Raw genomic sequence first — 11,830 nt, 5'->3', positions numbered from 1 at the left:
CTTCTATTAGATCTACTGCTCTATACTTCTATTAGATCTACTGCTCTATACTTCTATTAGATCTACTGCTCTATACTTCTATTAGATCTACTGCTCTATACTTCTATTAGATCTACTGCTCTATACTTCTATTAGACCTCTATACTTCTATTAGATCTACTGCTCTATACTTCTATTAGATCTACTGCTCTATACTTCTATTAGACCTCTATACTTCTATTAGATCTACTGCTCTATACTTCTATTAGATCTACTGCTCTATACTTCTATTAGACCTCTATACTTCTATTAGATCTACTGCTCTATACTTCTATTAGATCTACTGCTCTATACTTCTATTAGATCTACTGCTGTATACTTCTATTAGATCTACTGCTTTATACTTCTATTAGACCTACTGCTCTATACTTCTATTAGATCTACTGCTCTATACTTCTATTAGATCTACTGCTCTATACTTCATTAGACCTACTGCTCTATACTTCTATTAGATCTACTGCTCTATACTTCTATTAGATCTACTGCTCTATACTTCTATTAGATCTACTGCTCTATACTTCTATTAGATCTACTGCTCTATACTTCATTAGACCTACTGCTCTATACTTCTATTAGATCTACTGCTCTATACTTCTATTAGATCTACTGCTCTATACTTCTATTAGAACTACTGCTGTATACTTCTATTAGATCTACTGCTCTATACTTCTATTAGATCTACTGCTCTATACTTCTATTAGATCTACTGCTCTATACTTCTATTAGATCTACTGCTCTATACTTCTATTAGATCTACTGCTCTATACTTCTATTAGACCTCTATACTTCTATTAGATCTACTGCTCTATACTTCTATTAGATCTACTGCTCTATACTTCTATTAGATCTACTGCTCTATACTTCTATTAGACCTCTATACTTCTATTAGATCTACTGCTCTATACTTCTATTAGATCTACTGCTCTATACTTCTATTAGATCTACTGCTGTATACTTCTATTAGATCTACTGCTCTATACTTCTATCAGACCTCTATACTTCTATTATATCTACTGCTCTATACTTCTATTAGATCTACTGCTCTATACTTCTATTAGATCTACTGCTCTATACTTCTATTAGAACTACTGCTGTATACTTCTATTAGATCTACTGCTCTATACTTCTATTAGATCTACTGCTCTATACTTCTATCAGACCTCTATACTTCTATTATATCTACTGCTCTATACTTCTATTAGATCTACTGCTCTATACTTCTATTAGATCTACTGCTCTATACTTCTATTAGACCTCTATACTTCTATTAGATCTACTGCTCTATACTTCTATTAGATCTACTGCTCTATACTTCTATTAGATCTACTGCTCTATACTTCTATTAGACCTCTATACTTCTATTAGATCTACTGCTCTATACTTCTATTAGATCTACTGCTCTATACTTCTATTAGATCTACTGCTGTATACTTCTATTAGATCTACTGCTCTATACTTCTATCAGACCTCTATACTTCTATTATATCTACTGCTCTATACTTCTATTATATCTACTGCTCTATACTTCTATTAGATCTACTGCTCTATACTTCTATTAGACCTCTATACTTCTATTAGATCTACTGCTCTATACTTCTATTTGATCTACTGTTCTATACTTCTATTAGACCTACTGCTCTATACTTCTATTAGATCTACTGCTCTATACTTCTATTAGATCTACTGCTCTATACTTCTATTAGAACTACTGCTCTATACTTCTATTAGATCTACTGCTCTATACTTCTATTAGATCTACTGCTCTATACTTCTATTAGATCTACTGCTCTATACTTCTATTAGATCTACTGCTCTATACTTATATTAGATCTACTGCTCTATACTTATATTAGATCTACTGCTCTATACTTCTATTAGATCTACTGCTCTATACTTCTATTATATCTACTGCTCTATACTTCTATTAGATCTACTGCTCTATACTTCTATTAGATCTACTGCTCTATTCTTCTATTAGATCTACTGCTCTCTCTTACAATGAATGTACAGGGGAGAGAGAGAGAGAGAGAGAGAGGGTAACTGGTACGTTACGAGATGAGGGGAGAGAGAAAGATAGAAAGAGGGTAACTGGTACGATACAAGGGGAGAGAGAGAGAGTGAGAGAGAGAGAGCTACCAGATGCAGTGTGAATAATAAATGGATCACAATGGGACTCCCAGTCCTCTGAGATCCAAGATACAAACCCTGATGGAAGATGAATATACTAGCAGTTACACATGCACCCACGCAAGTGTTCACACATGCACCCACGCACACTCACACACTCTCCCTCTCTCTTTCTTTCGCTCTCCTGCTCTCTCTCTTTCTCTCACTCTCTGCCGCTCACCTGTTGCCATGGATACAAATCCCCCTTCACCCTGTCAGTCACTCTTCAACACAACGATGATGATGATGATGATACTGGCACAAAACTTCAACCACTCCAAGACACATATCCTCAGTCGCTATAAAAAAAAATACAAAAAAAGCTACATCAACCCAGAAGGGACACACAGACCTTCTGTATCCGCTCCCACTGCCTCCCAAACAACTCCATTCATCCCCTGACATCACAACTATAAAGGAAAGGTATAAAAAGATCTGTTGTCCTTAGTTTACCTCCTCCTCTTAAAACAAAAGGAACAGCTTTTTCTCTCCCTCAGTGAGAAGCTTGATGAAGGATGTTAAAGGAAAACTCTACCCAAAAATGTGTACCTTTCAAAATACAGAAATCATCCCCGTATGATGCATTTTGCATCATATGATGTAGGATCTTAATTTGATCACTCTTTTGTTCCTGAGAATTTTCCTGCACAGCAGGAAATGCAACCTTGTAGTGTATTCAAGGTTTAAAAAAGGCTTCTAAAGTTCATAATTTCCACTTTAAAATGTCAAACTTGATTTGCCCTAACAAAAAATGTCCATTAATTATAATCCACATAATAATTAAAATGTCCTGTTGCTGCAGGATTATTTTACTAATGTACAAACTGTCTCAAATTAAGATCCTACATCTGTATTCCCTATGTAGTGCATTACTTTTGAACAGGGTGCCATTTGAGCCAGAGAGAGAGTGTTCTGAGACTCTAGTGACATCCAGGGATGTGAGGGACATGGCTAAAGTAAGAACTTGGCAGAACCAGCCAACCAGGCCACAATCAGTTTGATGTAAAGAGAACCAGCCAACCAGGCCACAATCAGTCTGATATAAAGAGAACCAGCCAACCAGGCCACAATCAGTCTGATATAAAGAGAACCAGCCAACCAGGCCACAATCAGTCTGATATAAAGAGAACCAGCCAACCAGGCCACAATCAGTCTGATATAAAGAGAACCAGCCAACCAGGCCACAATAGTCTGATATAAAGAGAACCAGCCAACCAGGCCACAATAGTCTGATATAAAGAGAACCAGCCAACCAGGCCACAATCAGTCTGATATAAAGAGAACCAGCCAACCAGGCCACAATCAGTCTGATATAAAGAGAACCAGCCAACCAGGCCACAATCAGTCTGATATAAAGAGAGAGGTGTGGGAAGGAGATGAGAGGGTGGGGGGATGAGGGGAGGTGAGGAGAGCATGTGTCCACCTTGTCATGCTCCTTGTATGCTCCTTGTAACTATCAGCACACACACAAATGACCGTCAGTCCCTCACTGCTGAAGGAGAGAAAGATGAACGGGAAAAAATAAAGAAGAACAGTCCAAGGTGGAGAAAGGAGGGAGGAGGGAGGAGAGAGGAGGTAGGAGAGGGGAGAGAGGAAGGAGGAGGGGGGAGAGAAGAGGGAGGAGACAGGATGGAGGAGGGAGGAGAGAAGAGAGGGGAGAGAGGAAGGAGGAGGGTGGAGAGAACAGGGAGGAGAGAGGATGGAGGAGGGAGGAGAGAAGAGAGGATAGAGTAGAGGGGAGGGGAGAGGTGGGAGAGAGGTGGGAGGAGGGGGGACAGAAGGAGAGAGTACATTTTTAACCCTGTCACCACGCGGAATTAACCACGCAGAATTAATGCATCAAAAATAGACGTTCAACCATAATATCTCGAATTTCAAAGGGAAACTGTGAGATCTTGTTGCACATTTAACCCAGATATTTATTTTTGTATTTAGTCTCTCTCTCACCAAAAAATCAGAAGCACATTAGTCAGTATGTGGATGTATGAGACGAGTGTTCCAATGTGTTACATCACCACACACACACACACACACACTACACACACACACACTACACACACACTACACACACACACTACACACACACACACACTACACACACACACTACACACACACTACACACACACACTACACACACACACATTACACACACACACACATTACACACACACACTACACACACACTACACACACACACTACACACACACACACTACACACACACACTACACACACACTACACACACACACTACACACACACACACTACACACACACACTACACACACACTACACACACACACTACACACACACACATTACACACACACACACACATTACACACACACACTACACACACTACACACACACACTACACACACACACTACACACACTACACACACACACTACACACACACACACTACACACACACACTACACACACACACACACACACTACACACACACACACTCCAGTAGTGAATGGGGTTGGGCAATAGGACCATTCCTTGCCTGCCTGCTGCAGATGGAGGACACAAGGCATCCCTGAATAAAGAGGTGAAGCCACACAGAAGACGGCTAAAAATAGGACGGGACATGAGTTCTGTCTGGCAGGGGTCTGTCTGGCAGGGGTCTGTCTGGCAGGGGTCTGTCTGGCAGGGGTCTGTCTGGCAGGGGTCTGACTGATGGTCTCTCCTGACTGTAGACTACTGTGTAGACTGTTTAGAGACTGTGCTGTGCTGTGCTGAGAGCCTGTGTGATCTTGAAACCAATGTACTGTAGGCTACCCATGATGAAGTCTATTAGCCCGCTTTAGCCTGAGTACCGTCCCCAGAACTGGGCCTTCCAGCCCTTCTGCTCTTGACATATGTGTTACGGCTTTACACCCCCTTGACAACAGACTTTCAGCACGCTTATAGGGAAGGATATTCAACAAGCACAGCACTTACACAAATGACTGATGATTGGCTGAGAGAAATTGATGATAAAAAGATTGTGGGGGCTGTTTTGTTAGACTTCTGTACGGCTTTTGACATTATCGATCATAGTCTGCTGCTGGAAAAACGTATGTTTTTATCGTGGATCGAGAGTTACCTGTCTAACAGAACACAGAGGGTGTTCTTTGATGGAAGCCTCCCCAACATAATCCAGGTAGAATCAGGAATTCCCCAGGGCAGCTGTTTAGGCCCCTTACTTTTTTTCAATCTTTACTAACGACATGCCGCTGGCTTTGAGTAAAGCCTGTGTGTCTATGTATGCGGATGACAACACTATACACGTCAGCTACCACAGCGACTGAAATGACTGCAACACTTAAAGAGCTGCAGTTTCAGAATGGGTGTCAAGTAATACAGTGGGGGAAAAAAGTATTTAGTCAGCCACCAATTGTGCAAGTTCTCCCACTTAAAAAGATGAGAGAGGCCTGTAATTTTCATCATAGGTACACGTCAACTATGACAGACAAATTGAGAAAAATAATTCCAGAAAATCACATTGTAGGATTTTTTATGAATTTATTTGCAAATTATGGTGGAAAATAAGTATTTGGTCACCTACAAACAAGCAAGATTTCACAGACTTGTAACTTCTTCTTTAAGAGGCTCCTCTGTCCTCCACTCGTTACCTGTATTAATGGCACCTGTTTGAACCTGTTATCAGTATAAAAGACACCTGTCCACAACCTCAAACAGTCACACTCCAAACTCCACTATGGCCAAGACCAAAGAGCTGTCAAAGGACACCAGAAACAAAATTGTAGACCTGCACCAGGCTGGGAAGACTGAATATGCAATAGGTAAGCAGCTTGGTTTGAAGAAATCAACTGTGGGAGCAATTATTAGGAAATGGAAGACATACAAGACCACTAATAATCTCCCTCGATCTGGGGCTCCACGCAAGATCTCACCCCGTGGGTCAAAATGATCACAAGAACGGTGAGCAAAAATCCCAGAACCACACGGGGGACCTAGTGAATGACCTGCAGAGAGCTGGGACCAAAGTAACAAAGCCTACCATCAGTAACACACTACGCCGCCAGGGACTCAAATCCTGCAGTGTCAGACGTGTCCCCTTGCTTAAGCCAGTACATGTCCAGGCCCGTCTGAAGTTTGCTAGAGTGCATTTGGATGATCCAGAAGAGGATTGGGAGAATGTCATATGGTCAGATGAAACCAAAATAGAACTTTTTGGTAAAAACTCAGCTCGTCGTGTTTGGAGGACAAAGAATGCTGAGTTGCATCCAAAGAACACCATACCTACTGTGAAGCATGGGGTTGGAAACATCATGCTTTGGGGCTGTTTTTCTGCAAAGGGACCAGGACGACTGATCCGTGTAAAGGAAAGAATGAATGGGGCCATGTATCGTGAGATTTTGAGTGAAAACCTCCTTCCATCAGCAAGGGCATTGAAGATGAAACGTGGCTGGGTCTTTCAGCATGACAATGATCCCAAACACACCGCCCGGGCAATGAAGGAGTGGCTTCGTAAGAAGCATTTCAAGGTCCTGGAGTGGCCTAGCCAGTCTCCAGATCTCAACCCCATAGAAAATCTTTGGAGGGAGTTGAAAGTCTGTGTTGCCCAGCGACAGCCCCAAAACATCACTGCTCTAGAGGAGATCTGCATGGAGGAATGGGCCAAAATACCAGCAACAGTGTGTGAAAACCTTGTGAAGACTTACAGAAAACGTTTGACCTGTGTCATTGCCAACAAAGGGTATATAACAAAATATTGAGAAACTTTTGTTATTGACCAAATACTTATTTTCCATCATAATTTGCAAATAAATTCATTAAAAATCCTACAATGTGATTTTCAGGAATTTTTTTCTCATTTTGTCTGTCATAGTTGACGTGTACCTATGATGAAAATTACAGGCCTCTCTCATCTTTTTAAGTGGGAGAAGTTGCACAATTGGTGGCTGACTAAATACTTTTTTTCCCCACTGTAAGCTAGTATTAAATATTTCAAAAACAAAAAAGCATTGTATTTAGGACAAAACCATTCACTAAACCCTAAACCTCAACTAATCTTGTGATGAATAATGTGGAGGTTGAGCAAGTTGAGGTGACTAAACTGCTTGATGTAACCCTGGATTGTTAACTGTCATGGTCAAAACATTGATGCAATGATAGCTAAGATGGGGAGAGGTCTGTCCGTAATAAAGCACTGCTCTGATTTCTTGACACCGCTATCAACAAAAAAAGTTTTGTCGCACCTGGACTACTGCCCAGTCATATGTTCAAGTGCCACAAAGAAGGACATAGGCAAATTACAGTTGGCCCAGAACAGAGCAGCACGGCTGGCCCTTAAATGTACACGGAGAGCTAACATCAATGACATGCATGTCAATCTCTCCTGGCTCAAAGTAGAGGAGAGATTGACTGCAACACTACTTGTCTTTGTGAGAGGTAGTGAAATGTTGAAAGCACCAAGCTGTCTGTTCAAACGACTAGCACACAGCTCAGACACCCATGCATACATTTATATTGTATTAGATTTTTGATGTATTTTATGAAGACACTGGTCTCTATGGTGACTCGCTGATTAAATAAAGGTAAATAATATATAGGACGTGCCACCACATGCCACCAGGGGTCTCTTCACAATCCCCAAGTTCAGAACAGACTCCGGGAAATACACAGTACTACACAGAGCCATGACTACATGGAACTCTATTCTACATCAAGTAACTGATGCAAGCAGTAAAATCAGATTTTAAAAACAGATAAAACTACACCTTATGGAACAGCAGGGACTGTGAAGAGACACACAAACTCAGGCACACACAAACATGCATAAGCACACACACGCTAGCACACACACTCTACACCCACGTACATTGTAATACTGCTGTATGGTGGTATTGTACATTTTGTATTGTAGATATGTAGTGGTGTGATAATGTTATATGATGTAGTGTTATACAAACTCAGCAAAAAAAGGAACGTCCCTTTTTCAGGACCCTGTCTTTCAAAGATAATTTGTGAAAATCCAAATAACTTCACAGATCTTCATTTTAAAGGGTTTGAACACTGTTTCCCATGATTGTTCAATGAACCATAAACAATTAATGAACATGCACCTGTGGAACGGTCGTTAAGACACTAACAGCTTACAGACGGTAGGCAATTAAGGTCACAGTTATGAAAACTTAGGACACTAAAGAGGTCTTTCTACTGACTCTGAAAAACACCAAAAGAAAGATGCCCAGGGTCCGTGAACGTGCCTTAGGCATGCTGCAAGGAGGCATGAGGACTGCAGATGTGGCCAGGGCAATAAATTGCAATGTCTGTACTGTGAGACGCATAAGACAACGCTACAGGGAGACAGGACGGACAGCTGATCGTCCTCGCAGTGGCAGACCACGTGTAACAACACCTGCACAGGATCGGTACAGCCGAACATCACACCTGAGGGACAGGTACAGGATGGCAACAACAACTGCCTGAGTTACACCAGGACCGCACAATCCCTCCATCAGTGCTCAGACTGTCCGCAATAGGCTGAGAGAGGCTGGACTGAGGGCTTGTAGGCCTGTTGTAAGGCAGGTCCTCACCAGACATCACCGGCAACAACGTTGCCTATGGGCACAAACCCACCGTCGCTGGACAAGACAGGACTGGCAAAAAGTGCTCTTCACTGACGAGTCGCGGTTTTGTCTCACCAGGGGTGATGGTCGGATTCGCGTTTATCGTCGAAGGAATGATCGTTACACCGAGGCCTGTACTCTGGAGCGGGATCGATTTGGAGGTGGAGGGTCCAAGATGGTCTGGGGCGGTGTGTCACAGCATCATCGGACTGAGCTTGTTGTCATTGCAGGCAATCTCAACGCTGTGCGTTACAGGGAAGACATCCTCCTCCCTCATGTGGTACCCTTCCTGCAGGCTCATCCTGATATGACCGTCCAGCATGACAATGCCACCAGCCATACTGCTCGTTCTGTGCGTAATTTCCTGCAAGACAGGAATGTCAGTGTTCTGCCATGGCCAGCGAAGAGCCCGGTTCTCAATCCCATTGAGCACGTCTGGGACCTGTTGGATCGGAGGGTGAGGGCTAGGGCCATTCCCCCCAGAAATGTCTGGGAACTAGCAGGTGCCTTGGTGGAAGAGTGGGGTAACATCTCACAGCAATAACTGGCAAATCTGGTGCAGTCCATGAAGAGGAGATGCACTGCAGTACTTAATGCAGCTGGTGGCCACACCAGATACTGACTGTTACTTTTGATTTTGACCCCCCCTTTGTTCAGGGACACATTATTCAATTTATGTTAGTCACATGTCTGTGGAACTTGTTCAGTTTTTGTCTCAGTTGTTGAATCTTGTTATGTTCAAACAAATATTTACACATGTTAATTTTGCTGAAAATAAACGCAGTTGACAGTGAGAGGACGTTTCTTTTTTTTGCTGAGTTTATTTTGTTTTATGTGTGATGTAAGTGCCTTAATGTGTTTGGACCCCAGGAAGAGTAGCTGCTGCCTTGGTAGGAACTAATGGGGATCCCTAATGACTACACATACAGCTAGAGGTCTGCACACTCCACTGCACACTACACACTACACTGCGCACTCTACTGCACACGACACACTACACTACACTCCCCTTACACACCCAGCTCTGAACGCCAAGCAATCCTCACACTCTCCCCTCACAAACTCACATACCTTCCATGATCTACTCCCATCATCATCACAGAAAATCATTGCACCCTCACACACACACACACACAGCCCCATCGCACAGTCCCCATCACCCTGTTGCAGACAGGGGATGGAGAGAAGGTGGAGAAGGAGAGGGAGAGAGGGAAAAGGAGGATGATTCTGTGTGAAAGGAATCATCCTCCTGCTAAAGCATGTCCTGATTACTGGACAGACTGACGTGTTGTTGACGTGTTGCTCTGATAGAGCTTGTCCTGTTCTCTGATGAGATTACTGGACAGACTGACGTGTTGTTGACGTGTTGCTCTGATAGAGCTTGTCCTGTTCTCTGGTCTCTGATGAGATTACTGGACATACTGACGTGTTGTTGACGTGTTGCTCTGATAGAGCTTGTCCTGTTCTCTGGTCTCTGATGAGATTACCGGACAGACTGACGTGTTGTTGACGTGTTGCTCTGATAGAGATTGTCCTGTTGTCTGGTCTCTGATGAGATTACTGGACAGACTGACGTGTTGTTGACGTGTTGCTCTGATAGAGCTTGTCCTGTTCTCTGTTCTCTGATGAGATTACTGGACAGACTGACGTGTTGTTGACGTGTTGCTCTGATAGAGCTTGTCCTGTTCTCTGGTCTCTGATGAGATTACTGGACAGACTGACGTGTTGTTGACGTGTTGCTCTGATAGAGCTTGTCCTGTTCTCTGGTCTCTGATGAGATTACTGGACATACTGACGTGTTGTTGACGTGTTGCTCTGATAGAGCTTGTCCTGTTCTCTGGTCTCTGATGAGATTACTGGACATACTGACGTGTTGTTGACGTGTTGCTCTGATAGAGCTTGTCCTGTTCTCTGGTCTCTGATGAGATTACTGGACATACTGACGTGTTGTTGACGTGTTGCTCTGATAGAGCTTGTCCTGTTCTCTGGTCTCTGATGAGATTACCGGACAGACTGACGTGTTGTTGACGTGTTGCTCTGATAGAGCTTGTCCTGTTCTCTGGTCTCTGATGAGATTACTGGACAGACTGACGTGTTGTTGACGTGTTGCTCTGATAGAGCTTGTCCTGTTCTGGTCTCTGATGAGATTACTGGACAGACTGACGTGTTGTTGACGTGTTGCTCTGATAGAGCTTGTCCTGTTCTCTGGTCTCTGATGAGATTACTGGACAGACTGACGTGTTGTTGACGTGTTGCTCTGATAGAGCTTGTCCTGTTCTCTGGTCTCTGATGAGATTACTGGACAGACTGACGTGTTGTTGACGTGTTGCTCTGATAGAGCTTGTCCTGTTCTCTGATGAGATTACTGGACATACTGACGTGTTGTTGACGTGTTGCTCTGATAGAGCTTGTCCTCTGTTCTCTGATGAGATTACTGGACAGACTGACGTGTTGTTGACGTGTTGCTCTGATAGAGCTTGTCCTGTTCTCTGATGAGATTACTGGACAGACTGACGTGTTGTTGACGTGTTGCTCTGATAGAGCTTGTCCTGTTCTCTGTCTCTGATGAGATTACCGGACAGACTGACGTGTTGTTGACGTGTTGCTCTGATAGAGCTTGTCCTGTTCTCTGGTCTCTGATGAGATTACCGGACAGACTGACGTGTTGTTGACGTGTTGCTCTGATAGAGCTTGTCCTGTTCTCTGGTCTCTGATGAGATTACCGGACAGACTGTCGTGTTGTTGACGTGTTGCTCTGATAGAGCTTGTCCTGTTCTCTGGTCTCTGATGAGATTACCGGACAGACTGTCGTGTTGTTGACGTGTTGCTCTGATAGAGCTTGTCCTGTTCTCTGGTCTCTGATGAGATTACTGGACAGACTGTCGTGTTGTTGACGTGTTTCTCTGATAGAGCTTGTCCTGTTCTCTGGTCTCTGACTTCAACAGAACACCACTGTCACATGACAGGACAGAGAGATCTCTCTCAGAGAAACATAATGACAACTAATCCTATGACTCCCATACAGGACATACTCCTGTA

Source organism: Coregonus clupeaformis, chromosome 25 (assembly GCF_020615455.1).
Source record: "Coregonus clupeaformis isolate EN_2021a chromosome 25, ASM2061545v1, whole genome shotgun sequence".
Classification (NCBI taxonomy): Eukaryota; Metazoa; Chordata; class Actinopteri; order Salmoniformes; family Salmonidae; genus Coregonus; species Coregonus clupeaformis.
This window is presented reverse-complemented; position numbering follows the sequence as displayed.